General features: G+C 33.4%; 1 long non-coding RNA gene across 1 annotated transcript in view; it reads right to left on the reverse strand.

The window, feature by feature from the left end:
- Positions 1-1,655: 1,655 nt before the first annotated feature.
- Positions 1,656-14,734, reverse strand: part of LOC143048988 (uncharacterized) — a 34,189-nt gene continuing 21,110 nt past the window's right edge. Inside the window, exons 2-4 of the long non-coding RNA XR_012969977.1 lie at positions 7,489-7,522; positions 3,115-3,160; positions 1,656-1,950 (exon numbers count right to left, since the gene is read on the reverse strand). This is a non-coding gene — a long non-coding RNA (uncharacterized LOC143048988). The remainder of the gene's footprint in view (positions 1,951-3,114; positions 3,161-7,488; positions 7,523-14,734) is intronic.

A 14,734-nucleotide genomic window follows, 5' to 3' on the forward strand; every position in this document is an offset into this window, starting at 1 on the left:
ATGTTTGTTATACTTATGACACATGTGGAATTGTTCATGTTTGTTATACTTATGACATATGTTGAATTGTTCATATTTGTTATACTTATGACATATGTGGAATTGTTCATGTTTGTTATACTTATGTTCATTATCAGGTTGTTATACTTATAAACTTATGCTCATATTTTCAAGGTTACCTATTTAACACTGTAATTAAATCTTTAAACATTGTTATGTTTGGTATAAGTATTGATTTTGTTATCAGCAAATTAGACCAACTTGTAACTACACATAGGTACTTTCACTGTAAAACAACCAGTTGATACATATAGTTTGGCACTGCAAAACTGCCTGAAAACAAGAATGTGTCCAAAGTACACAGATGCCCCACTCACACATTATTTTCCATATTTAATGGACCGGGAAATTGGGTAAAAAGTTTAATTTGGCATTAAAATTAGAAAGATCATACCATATAAAGGTAACATGTGTACCAAGTTTTGAGGTTGATTGAATCATCAAAAACTACCTTGACCAAAAACTTTAACCTGAAACTGGCACTTTCATTTTATATGTTCAGTGGACCCTGAAATTGGAGTCAAAAGTCTAATTTGGCTTAAAAATTAGAAACATAATATCATAAGCAACAAGTGTACTAAGTTTCAAGTTGATTGGACTTCAGCTTCATAAAAAAATACCTTGACCAAAAACTTTAACCTGAAGCGGGACAGAGACGAACGTAGGTGGGGCATCAAAGTTTTCAACACAAAAAGTACACAGAAAAGAGCTATGTTATAGTCGGACAGTAGTAGAAACTCACACAAAAAATAGCTGAAAAATTTAAATTAGCAGTTTCAGTAAGATTGTATTTATACTTACATACGGTTTATTTTCTGGAAACTATAAAAATGCTTATTTTAGCCCTTTTTTGGCCCTTTATACATAAACTGTTCGAACCAAAACCCCCTAAATAAATCCCAGCCTTCCTTTTATGATTTCAAATCTAGTTTTAAAATTTCATATATTTCTATTTTCTTATAAATACTTAAGGATGTACTTAGGTGAGGTTAGGTGAAAATTAATAAATTAAGAAGTTAAAATTGATACTATAAGTTGATAGAGCATCAATTAAGGATAAAAATAAGCTAAAAATATTGATAGGTCATGGACCTCTTTTTCGAGATATTTGAGATTTAAAAAATGGCGGGAAAAGGCTGACTCAGACTTTTACCTTATATTTGCATTGGTATTATTAGGTCTCAAAACAAAAGAAAGAAAATTAAGAATCTTCTACAATTTTGGTAAATGAACTTTCATGAGCTATTAAGTCTTACATGAAAAAATAAATGGGTGTTATGGGGCAAAATATTTTACATTGTATTATATGGAAAAACACCAAGGAGTCCGAACATTTGACACAAATTCCAAAACCTCACCTAAGTACATCCCTAAGTTATTATCAAGAAACCAATGGTCTTATAACTAAATAATAATCTGACACAAATGCTCACAACGACGTGGACATGAGTTTGGACCATAACTTCCAAAATCAATCCAAAAATGTTTTCAACCATATATAAAATAAAATTAACTTAATCACTCAGGAACTAAAAAATCCAATTCAGCCTTTAATTTTGAATGAACTCAGACAGAACTTCAATTCACCTGGCTTTTGATGTTGAACAACAGGAGACTCTACCTCGGCTGCTGGTCCTTTACCAACTTTGTTTTCAGCACTGACACTACATACATAATGTTTGTCCAGCTTCAGATTCTTAATGGTATAGGAGGTGACAAATGATCTGCCTCGTCCAATCTTTTTCCAGTCATCAGAATCAACCATTTTCAGGGAAATATTGTACCCAGTAACCTTTGAATCGCCAATTGCCTTTGGCCTTGTCCATTCCAAAGTCAACTTGTCATTGGTCCTCGTCTTCACCTTCAAATTTTCAGGTGCTTGTGGTACCTCTGTTGTACATGGAGATTAAATATTTAGTTGATTTCTTATCTTAAATTCAAACACATAAGTATGAAGCAGGGGAACTAGTGTCTCTAACAAGGTGGGCTTGCTCACCTGCATCTTCAACAATAGCAATTTTTGTTTAAAATTAGAGGCTAGCTCTTGTCGCTTACATGAATCTTCTGTGGTTTTGTAAATCATGTAAAATGAGTTATGAATCATAATAAATAGTATAAGATACCCTAATAATTAAAATAAAAAAGGTTATCCCACTAGTATCTTGACTTAGACAATACTTACTGAAGACCCCTTATCATTATTTAAATTAGTTTTCAAGTTAAGACCATTTGAAATTGTTGGTTTTTTTTAACAATTTTCCCTTACACTTCAATAGTTAATCCCTATGTACTATATTCAGACATGATTGCCATGTTAGTTGGATGGCATTGTGGCTTAGTTTAATTCTAATTGGCCCGTAGATTAATTAACTGCTGGAAAATAATTTTTTTAAAGAAAAGTTTACGAAAAAAATCGTTAAAAATTTACATTAAAAACTTAGTGCTTTAGTTTCAGAATTATTTACAAAAAGCTGCATTTTACTCCTATGTCCTTTTTTTAGCCATGTCTGTCATCTTGATTGGCAGGCAGGATCATCTAACAAATTTTTTTACCAAGATACCTTAATGATGATTGTAACCATGTCAGCTTAATTTTGTCTCAGTAGTTTTAGAGGAAAAGATTTCTATAAAAGTTTTATTATAAGTATATGACAATGGACTATGAGGAGGGACAATGGCAGATGCCAAGTGATGAGAAAAGCTCACATTGAAAGTGAAACAAAGGCAAACCATTTTAATGACAGATTTGATCCACAAAAATCATTCTTATAGTAAAAACAATGATAAACATTTACTTTTCATATATAATATGAATTAAGGGGGTTCACAGGTCCAAGTCAATTGTTTTTCTTAATATAGGATTTCACTATACATTGTATTTTCCTATAAATGAACTTTATCTTATACCTTTCAATTATGCTCAAAATCTGCCTTTGAAAGAAGCCTACATTTTTGTAAAAGTACCTTTTTTCTGTTGAAGTAATAGGAGAAAAATTTCATGCATTTGTATGACTTAATATTTCCAGCATTGATGATCTTCACTCAAAAACTAACCTGCACATTTAGATTTAAGAAATCTGTCACCAGGTGGAAAATTTTCCTACAAAAAAAATCAATTGTGTTTTTTGTTAAAATTTATATTCATTTCTTAGCAAACAAAAACAATAATACCTCATTTAAGAGGGTTGTACACTAAAAGCTACATAACTTATCTTACCTGAGGCCCCAACATAGATAAGCAGCATTTTAAATAACTATAGAGGCTCTGAGGAGTCTGTGTTAAGATAATTTTTTTTAATTGATGCATGAAATACTGCAACCATTATACTTTTGGCTTTCAATGTTGATTTATGATTTATTTGATGAACATTATTGCAGTTTACAGTTCATCTCAATCTATATTTATATTCAAGATAGTAACCACCAGAGTGCACACGCTGAAATGTCCCTCTTTCTTTACTTATCATTGATATTATGTTGATAGTCCTAAGTATAAAGCTTTACCACAACTGTCACATAAACTATAAAATTAACCAACAAAAATAAACATTGACCAATAAACCATGAAAATGAGGTCAAGGTCAGATGATCCATGCCAGGCAGACATGTACAGCTAACAATACTTCCATACGACAAATAAAAAGTTGACCTTATGCTTATAGTTAAAGAGAAACAGACCAAAACAGAAAAACTAAACACTGAGAAATGAACTGTTAAAATGAGGTCAAGGTCAAAATTAACCTGCGCGACAGACATATAGATCATAACATATTTCCATACACCAAAGATAGTTGACCTATTGCATATAGTATTAGAAAAAAAGACCATAACTCAAAAACTTAACTTTGACCACTGAACCATGAAAATGAGGTCAAGGTCAGATGACACCTGCCAGCAAGACATGTTCACCTTACAATCATTCTATACGCCAAATATAGTAGACCTATTGCTTATAGTATCTGAGATATGGACTTGACCACCAAAACTTTACCTTGTTCACTGATCCGTGAAAAGAGGGTGAGGTCAAGTGAAAACTGTCTGACGGGCACGAGAACCTAGCAAGGTATGCACATACCAAATATAGTTAGCCTATAACTTATAATAATAGAGAATTTAACATTAAAAAAAATTTTAACTTTTTATTCAAGTAGTCACTGAACCATGAAATAAAGTCAAGGACATTGGACATGCGACTGACAGAAACTTCGAAAAATGAGGCATATGTATATTCAAAGTATGAAGCATCCAGGTCTTCCACCTTCTAAAATATAAAGCTTTTAAGAAGTAAGCTAATGCCACAGCCGTCGTAGCCACCGGATCACAACCCCTGAGTCGAGCTAGGCTGGAAAAAAAAAGCAAAATTTCCTTAAAATTACTAATACAGGGCAGCAAACCAACAACTGCTTTTCTGATTCTTCTGAAAATGTCACTTGGTCACTACAACAACAACAACAACAACAACATCATATAACAAGGGTTTTTAGTTTTATCCAGGTTCTCCGCAGGGCAGAGTTTTTTAAGACCACAGTGGTCAACCCCTGAACATAGCTTGATACTGTCTGAATTTGGATTGTGATAAAATTTTTGACATAATATAGATTTTTGTCAAAAAATAAATGTGGGTGTTGCTCAATTTGGTCTATGTGCATATCAAACAAAGGACATAGATGGATTCATGACAAAATTTTGTTTTGGTAATGGTGATGTGTTTGTAGATCTTTTTTGACTGAACTTTCTTCCTGCTTACAATTATCTCTATCATTAATCAACTTGGCCTAGTAGTTTTAGTGGAAAATATTTTGAAAAATTTACAGAATTTATGAAAATTGTTAAAAATAGACTATAAAGGGCAATAACTCCTTAAGGGGTCAATTGACCATTTAAGTCATGCTGACTTATTTTAAGGTCTTACTTTGCAAAAACATTATTGCTGTTTACACTGTATCTTTATCTATAAAAATATTCAAGATAATAACATGCAAAATTTTCATAAAATTTGGAATTAAGGGGCAGCAACCCAACAATTGTTTGCCTGAATGGTCTGAAAATTTCAGAGCAAATATATAATGACCTAAAAACATTTTTTTTTCTGACAAATTTGCTCTTAATGCTTTGGTTTCAGATATGAGCCAACCAGATGCTCCACAAGGCCCAGCTTTATATGACCGCAGAGGTTGAACCCTGAACCGTTGGGGCAAGTATGGACACAACATTCAAGCTGGATTCAGCTCTAAATTTGGATTGTGATTAAATAGTTGACACAGCATAGGTTTCTGACACAGAATGATTGTGGTCTAATGAACTTAAAATACTTTTTTTTTCTTTGAGCAATTCACTATGCTGTTGAATATTAATCCTCTCAAAAAAATGTTTGAAGAAATTTTCTTTTTATTTATGAAATCTAAAATGAAAAAAATTTAACCCCCCCCCCCCCATTTTTTTTTCACATCCCCCTTTCCCTTTATCCAAAACTGATCTCAATTCAAATTTCTAATGGAGTTTGCAACAATAACTACTCATTTAAATACATCATAAAATATTAAAATGTACCAAAAGGTGCTTGTTATCACTGAATGGTTTTAATTTATCAGTTGGTAGTAAAAGTAAATATACATTGTATATTGTATAAAACAATGATTTAAGTTGATTCAACTACTATTCTGGACAAAGAAAGATAACTCCAATCAATTGAAAATTTCTTGCTATTGCACAATATTGTGCAATTAGATATTTCTTGCCATTGCGCAATACTGTGCAATTGAAAATATTTGCTATTGCACAATACTTTGCAATTGAAGATTTCTTGCTATTGCACAATATTGTCACTGTGCAATTGAAAATTTCTTGCTATTGCACAATACTGTGTCATCTAATTACATCACAGATTGGTTATTATACTAGATATTAATGCTATTTATTTATGAGATTTTGAGTTTCGTTTTTTCATAAAAGAACACATTGTGTTGACATGTATTTGTCAAAATCAGACTTGTAATAACTCTCTTCTGGGATGTATCTTTGAAGCAATTCAGATTCAAAAGCGTAAAAACAATGAATTTATCGTAGAAGCTTTAAAAAGAGATCTATAAGAAAATATGTTTAGAGAATGGGTAATACATGTGTCAATCATGACTTCCCATCAAAAATGTAGTTGTCCTACTGGGTTTTGGTTATTAAAAGGATAGACATTGGATGAAAAATATTAATTGTTGCCAGCTGGGCAATCAGGGGGTTTTATACTGAGTGTAATGAACAGTTATTATGATATGCTGGAATAAATTGACTATCTGATTTGATCTGGAACGATATAACTAGTTGTTTTGTTCCGGCCAGAATTTTTCAACTAGCTACATTGTTCCGGGAATTTTCAACTAGCTACTTTTTTCTGGAACTTTTCAACTGCACTCGGAACAAAACATTATAACTAGTTGAAAAGTTCCAACGGAACGAAATAACTAGTTAGAAAGTTCCGCCGGAACAAAGTAACTGGCGGAACATAGTGGCTGTTACATTTACGCATATTGTCATGACCATAAATATAGGTCATTTTTTTTAATGACGTCATTGTTTGGTATGTAACGTCACGAACGTCAAGTTTTCATATTGTATGTGACGTCACGAACATCAAGTTTGCATATTTTTTGGCACACTAAATGCAACTATAAAAAATACAAAACACTCAAATAAATACAATAATAAACAAAATATTTTTAAAACAGCAGCAGGCAAATGGTAAGGTAACCCAGGTGCTTTGTATAAGCAGTTATTTTAAGGCTTTGAACCAAGACAAAAGCAGAACTGAAGGTAACCCAGTGCTAATCTATCGAGATCAGAAAACAGTTCATATAATATAATACTCTTCTGTTGAAATATATGATAAAGCGTATAATACATGGCAAAATCCGTATCACATGCCGTATCACCCTCGACCAATATCATCCCTCGGGCCTAAAGGCCCTTGGGCTGATATTGATGTCACGGGATGATACGACATATGATACGGATTTTGCCATGTATTATTCTCTATATATCAACAATTCACCAAAGTTTCATGAAAATTCAGCTGAAAGCTTTTTTGAGTTATTGATAGTGTTGACAACAGAAGGATGAATCAACATACAACAGTGGGGCGATAAGAAACAATGAAGGAATCAGAAAGGACAAGATGATTGAAATATAACTCAACTTTTAGAGTCCAATGATCAACTTTAGAGTTAAACTTCACAGAGAGAAGTCAGTAAATAAGATGCAAAATTCAATTGTGTCTGATCCATTTGTCATTTGAAACAATAAAATATGTTTAAACCCACCTCAAAAAGATTTGTGAATTAATCAAGCATGCAATGAATTTTAGATAACACCCAAATATATATTTTCCGCTGAGCTCCTATGAAAACTGATAACTTATTATTTATGTAAGTTTCCTACCTGTTTGATATTATATGCTTGGTCAACTTGATTTCTGAAAAGAAAAAAAAAAGAAACATTAACACAGAGACATGTCTGGTCTACATGTATTTGTAGATCATGTTTATTTGTTATTCAATAATTCATATGTTGCAATTAAAATAGCAATACCTTAACATTTAAAGTATGCAAATATTCAAAGTCTTTTCATAGCAAATTTCATAATAATAGAATAATAGACAAACCTTGCATTTACCCCTACTTTCTATGAGGTGGGATAGGACCTTTGTTGGGTCTCAGGGATCATGTGTTTTTAAGCTTAAGATTTCGAGATTGACCCTTTAAGGATCCAGGAATTCGTTTTTCAAAATTTTGGGATGTTGAATTGGGATTGTATTTTTTTTAAAATATCAAAAATTAGCTCAAAATCTTAACTGTGATTTTCAACAATTTATCAGGGTCCAAAGTCAGAAATTTCTGCAAAAAATTAAACTCAAACTTGATCTGTAACTCATCATCAGGTTAACTCACATACCAAAAATCAGCCAAATATCTAAAAGTGTTTAGAAAAAAAGACTGTGTAATGGTTTGTTGTGGAATGAGCGAATGACAGAATGACTGAGACAAGGGTAAAACTATATTGCCCTGACAACTTTGTTCTGGGCCATAAAAAAAACTATGAAAATAATACATTGAACTTTATATCTAATTTTGAAAAATATGTATTTTCTATAAGGTTACATATTAAAAAATCTTAGAGGACAGATTAGCAACAAAGTACATTTTTTTTTACTTTTGTTAGCACCTCATACGGAACATACAAATCATTACTGGATTCAATTCTTTTATTGGATCTAAATGGAAGACTTAAATTTGTAAGTATTTCCCATCATATGCTTAACTATAAAGCCCCCTTACTGAAGCCTACTTAGATAACAGATACTGAGATAGGCAACAAAGCAACAACACAGCTCTTAAGAAACAATTAATCATATAAAATAAGAAGATGTGGCCATGGTATGAGTGCCAATTAGCCAACCTTCCATCCGAGTGGCATTGTATATGAAGTCACCAATTTAGGTCAAATAATAGCCTTATTTCTACATCAAGCCTTGGCTTCCTTTGGATCCATTTGAAGCTTTTCTCTGGAAGACAATTTTATAATAGTATGTTTTTCCAATAGGTTACTATGTTACACTAAGGGCCACTATAGGCAACTTTCTAGGATAAAAAAGTAAGAATGCTAATTCAAGTTTACATCTCATAAGAAACATTCATGTCATATATTATTCCTATCACTATGAGTGATTCATGTAAGAATTTTTTATGTAATTCCTAAAACTAGGTACCCTGATGGTAGCTTTCTGGGATGACAAATCAGTGACAAGGTTACAAAACTTGGTAGGTAACCTGGTAAGCACCTCATCAAGAACATAAATACAATATTTGGTTTCAATGAATTCAAAGGTTCTTATAAAGAAAGAAGATGTTGGTTACATAACTATTGGTAAATAACACAGTTGCAACTATATGTACTATCCTTAATGGTTGCGCCCAAAACATCGATAAGGACAAGTTACAGATATATCCAGCCATTTTCAAAAAAGTAGAGGGGAGGTCCCAACCAAGGAGAAAAGGATGGATGGGGGTCCAACTTTATGTCCCCATTCAAATGCATTGGTCGTCAGAAAAAAAGGGTTTCAACCTCCGGAACTCGCCCCTGTATCTGCCACTGTTTATGTCACATTTTGAAAAAGCCTCATATAAACTATTTTAATCGAATTTAAACAGTTACAGGAAACCAGGTAAAACACAATATTGGATTTACTCATTCCTATGCTTTTGCAAGCAAAGAGTCATGGTAAATTAGACAACATCAAACAGGTCAACCAGGTCGTTAATGCTGTGGTATGGCAAGGAACTGTTCAGGGTAAGGTGTTATTTAGTAAATGACATCAATTGTTTATAATCTGGTGTTTGGCGATCAGATAAGTTATGTAAAATATAGTATCCTTTTCGTCATAGAAAAACCAACAGAGAATGAATTTTCAGTTGTCTTGGCATAGGACCAAAATCTTTAAAAATTACCAATATAAATAAGATTAACTTCCAAATTTCAACATTCCTTAGTAGAATGATATAAATTCATGTCTATGTTAACGGGAGTCACATGTGGAGCTATATCTGCTTACCCTTCCGGAGCAACTGAGATCAACCCCAGTGTTAATGGTGAGGTGTGTGTTGCTCAGACTTTAGTTTTACATGTTGTGTTTTGTAAACTATTGTTAATGTCTGATTGTCTTTTTTTCTTCTTTTTTTGGTGATGGCATTGTCAGTTAATTATAGACTTCAGTGGCGGATCCAGAAATTTTCATAAGTGGGGGCCCACTGACTGACCTAAGAGGGGGCCCGCTCCAGTCACGCTTCAGTGATTCCCTATATAAGCAACCAAATTTTTTCCCAAAAAGGGGGGGCCCGGGCCCCCTGGGCCCCCCCCCCCCTAAATCCGCCTATGGAGTCTGTGAGTATGAATGTCCCTTTGGAATCTTAATTTCGCCTATGTTTTAATGTTTTCAACTATAGAAAAACAGCATACTGAGACTGTTTTCAATTGTAATATTATAAAATAAAATGTATGGCTACTAGGGATTAAATTTTCAGAGAAGAATTAAGCGGCTTGATATTTAAAGCAGTGTGTACATTTGATTTTAAAAATACTAATACAAGACAACGTTAACCATGTAGGCTACTAATTTTCCGCCACTTGTTTCACATCAATTCGTATTATTGATAGTAAATCTAGGAGATGTAACGCTACAATACCTTAATATTTAACATCGTACATCAGTATTGTAATCAGTGAAAAAAGGCTCAGTATAGTGAGTGATTTCATCAATGTTTACATTAAAATAAAGGGTATACAAATTTATATGTCCAGTTCCCGGGTTTCCTTATCGGTTGTCCATATTTCTTTGTCCCATTAGGTTTCTTTTTCGTTTTCTTTTCATTTTACAAGAAACAAGAGGCTGTCACATTTATTTGTGTCCTGGCAATATCACAAGAACCATAACTGATGAACGGTGAAAGTGAAAATCGTCAATATCAAATTTGACCTGCATTTTGTCATCAGTATCAACATATTAAAATTTGAAAGAGCTTAGGTTGAATGGTTCATGAGTAAATGCAACAACATGAATGGAAACGCCATTTTTTTATCTTTCAAGAACCATATATATAACTCCTGAACGGTAAAAGTCAAAATCAACATTATTTAACTTGACCTCCATTTTGTCATCAGTAACAACATATGAAAATTTGAAAAGCTTTGGTTGAACAGTTCATGAGTAATTTAAGCACTGACATGACTGGAAACGACATTTTTCAATCTTTCAAGAACCATAACTCCTGAACAGTAAAAGTCAAAATCGTCATTCTTGAACTTGACCTCCATTTTGTCATCAGTAATAACATATTAAAATTTGGGAAGCTTGGATTGAACAGTTCATGCAAAACTGCACGGACAAGACTGGAAACCCCATTTTTCAATCTTTCAAGAACCATAACTACTGAATGCCCGGTAAAAGTCAAAATCGTCATTCTTGAACTTGACCTCCATTTTTTCATCAGTAACAACATAGGAAAATTTGGGAAGCTTTGGTTGGACAGTTCATGCATAAATGCACAGACACGACTGGACACGCCATTTTTCAATCTTTCAAGAACCATAACTCCTGAACGGTAAAAGTCAAAATCATTCTTGAACTTGACCTTCATTTTGTTGTCAGTAACAACATGTTAAAATTTTAAAAGCTTTTGATGAATGGTTCATGAGTAAATGCACAGACAACATTTGTTTGCCGCCAGCCCGACCGCCCTACTGCTGACTGCCAGCCGTACATCCCCAAATCAATAACCGAAATTTTTGTCACAAAAATCTGGTTAAAAATACAACGAAAGTTACAAATACACACCAATCATAATGCAAAGCAATTGAAGAAGAATCGCAGAAAAAACAATGAAAAGCATTTCCCCAACCTATCTTAGGATCGAGTTGAAGGACCATCTTTTTAGGCCGTATGTAGATTTGGTTTTGTGTTGCTGGGTTACTATCTTATTGACATTTATCCAACATGTGTTTAAAATAAGAAAAGTCTAACAGACTATAATGAATAGCATGAACAACGTTCACATGACCTTATCTAATATTTAAAAACAAAAACATAGTCTCATCATCTCCTGCTAATTAGTTCAATATGTTATGCTTTTAAATCTTTTATTTTCAATTTATTCCTCTTTTTTTCTTTCTTGTAAACATGTGTTATACTACATAAAACATGCCTATTCACGTATATGTAGATAAAATAACCCTAAATAAAAGATGTTAATTCTTTCTGTTTCCGTTTTCCGTTTCCGTTTCGTTTTCCGTTTCCGCCGTTTAGCAACACCCCCTTTTTTCACCCTCCTTGGCAGCCGTCTGGGATCATAATGAATCAGCTACAAAGTAACAAAACTTTTACAACACTGCATGAAGAATATTCATGCAATGTTTTATTTCGCTCCATTTAGTGGCTCTCTAGAAGAAGTTCATAATATATAAAGTTAATGGACAACAGACAAGGGTCTGCATGTGATGAAAAAAGCTCACTTGACTTGGGTTAAAAAAAAATGTATTTTGACCCTAGGCTTGTGTTCTATTTTAGCCATGTTGCTGGCCATTTTAGTAGGAAGGCTAGGTCGTACGTCACATTTATTATGAACACATGTACAATTTCAACTAGAAACACCAATGATGCAGGATTCTGGTCAAGTCTGTTTATAAGGGTTTATATATATAGACTTAACAAATACAGACCAAAAAAATCTGTATGCAACATACAGTTTCATTAGTTTCGGTACTTATACATCTTCAGATTTTCAATTTGGCTTTGAGTGTTCCTGATGATAAAACTAAATCCAGACAAGCGAGCTTTAAACGCATAGAATTATTAAAGTATTGTTTTCAATTATTTTATACTAGCTGAAGTATCCAGGTTGTCCAGAAAAACAAAACTTTATGCAAAAAGCTCATAATGTTGCCAACTGCACTCACTTCGGCATATGTCCTGCACTCTGCAAGAGGAGACACAAATTTCCTGAATTTGATTCATTACACAAATATTCAGCTGTACAATGTACAGGTATGTAGAACAAATCAAAGTATATATACTTACGTAATGTAATTAATCAGCCCTTAATAGAGTCAAATAATGATTTTGGTTATTACATAAGCCTCATCTCATCTTTTCTGATAAAAATGAACAAAAAACAAATATGTAACACATTAACAAACAATAACTGAATTACAGGCTCCTGACTGGGACAGACACATACAATTATGTAACAGAAATGGCCTATTATTTTCTCAATTGGAAAACTGAAATCATTTCTGTTTTCATATTTGTAGTTTTGTTTTACACCAACTTTCAGCAGATGTATGTCATTAGATAAGAGGCAGTCTACTTGAGTGTGCCTGTTGCATTATAGTACTATTTTATTGAACAATAGATGACTTAGAGGCTTCCACGAGAGAACGGAAGTTCGTAACTACCAAAGGTCATTACGGTCACGTGACGCCACTGGTCAATTCTTATAAACAAATCTCCAAGTTTTTTTACAAATAATTACCAAATAAACAGTTTCGTATGTGTAGGAAAATAATATATTTAGTGCAGGAACTAACAGTGTTTCTTTTTAAGTGAATTTTACGCGTGGATGTATTTCTAAACGAAAGAATATTAATTGGATTTATTTATGAAAACAGTTACGCTATAATGGCGACGGCCGAACGAGGCCACACGTCCGAGATGGACAATTCTCCTCGAGATGAGGAAATGATAAATGCAATAAAGAGAAGAACTCGTGAGATTTATCGAGTTAAAACTGGGAAAGCCAGCGAAACTCCAAGGCCTGTGCAACGAGATGTTGATGAAACAGGACCAAGTGATATTGACAATATTGGAGAGGGGTCAACCGGAAATGACCTTACAATGCAAGCATTATGGGACAAAATATCTAACATGGCCGATGTAAACAAACGGCAGATAGAATCCCATACAGAGATTATTGCCAATTTGGCTGCCAATATGCTTACCGTGCAAGACGCGGTTACCAACAAAAATGTCCAGAAAACGAAAACAAACAATAATACGCAAAAGGACAAAAGCTGACAACGAGGTTAACCTCATAAATAATAACAATCAAAGTGATCTGTCAGATAATGGTCTGGAAGACATTTCCGACGATGACGATGATGAGTTAAACATCGATGATATTGTTGACGCAAATGACGATGCGGAGAATAAAGCTTTTCTAGATGAACTAGAGAAAATGTACGAAGAGCCTTAGAAATTTGGTGACAGTATAGATAATCAGATGGCTAAATTGGTAGATCAGGCTATAAATAAGCCAATGAAAACAGAAACACTAACAAAGTTAGAGGAACAGTATTTAGTTCCAGAAAACTGTAAACGCCTTCAGGTCCCCAAAGTTAACAAAGAAATTTGGAGAGGGTTCAAGAGTAAGAAACAAAGGGATCCAGATTTGGCACTACAAAATGTGCAAAAATGCATGACAACTACTCTTCTAATGGTAGTTAAGTCTTTAAATGTTATGAAATCTGGAGGGGACATGAATGAGGTTAAAAACACAACAAAAGACATGTTTAAAATGTTAACCCATGGTATATATACATCAAATAGAAAACGCAAACAGCTAATAACGCCAGGAATTTCTAGTAAATATAGAAGGGTAACAGAGGTGGACACACCAGTTACAGAGTACCTTTTCGGGGACAATTTAGATACAAAATTGGAAGACCTTGAAAAAGAAGACAGGAGGACAAATAAACTCAGCTTTAATGACTCTTTTTTAGAGGAACGCAGAGTGGAGAAACGTCCAGGACCTCCATGGCAAAAACCACCCTATTTTCAGCCAAAGCATGCAAAAACTTCTGGACAAGTACATGGACAGAAGGGCAACAAGAACAAGAAGATGAAGGCCGGATTTCACAACAAAGACAAACGTTAAGTGTAAGTGAAAATATAACAGTGATAAACACAGTAGACAATTTTACAGGAGGGAAATTAAAACTTTTTGTACAAAATTGGGAAAAGTTAACAAGTGATGCTTTTATATTAAATGCAGTGAAGGGATACAAGATTGAACTAGATGAAATCCCAAAACAAAATTTTAGACCATCTCCAATAGTTTTTAATGAACAAGAAAACAA

The sequence above is a fragment of the Mytilus galloprovincialis genome, chromosome 10 (genome assembly GCF_965363235.1).
Source record: "Mytilus galloprovincialis chromosome 10, xbMytGall1.hap1.1, whole genome shotgun sequence".
Lineage (NCBI taxonomy): Eukaryota > Metazoa > Mollusca > Bivalvia > Mytilida > Mytilidae > Mytilus > Mytilus galloprovincialis.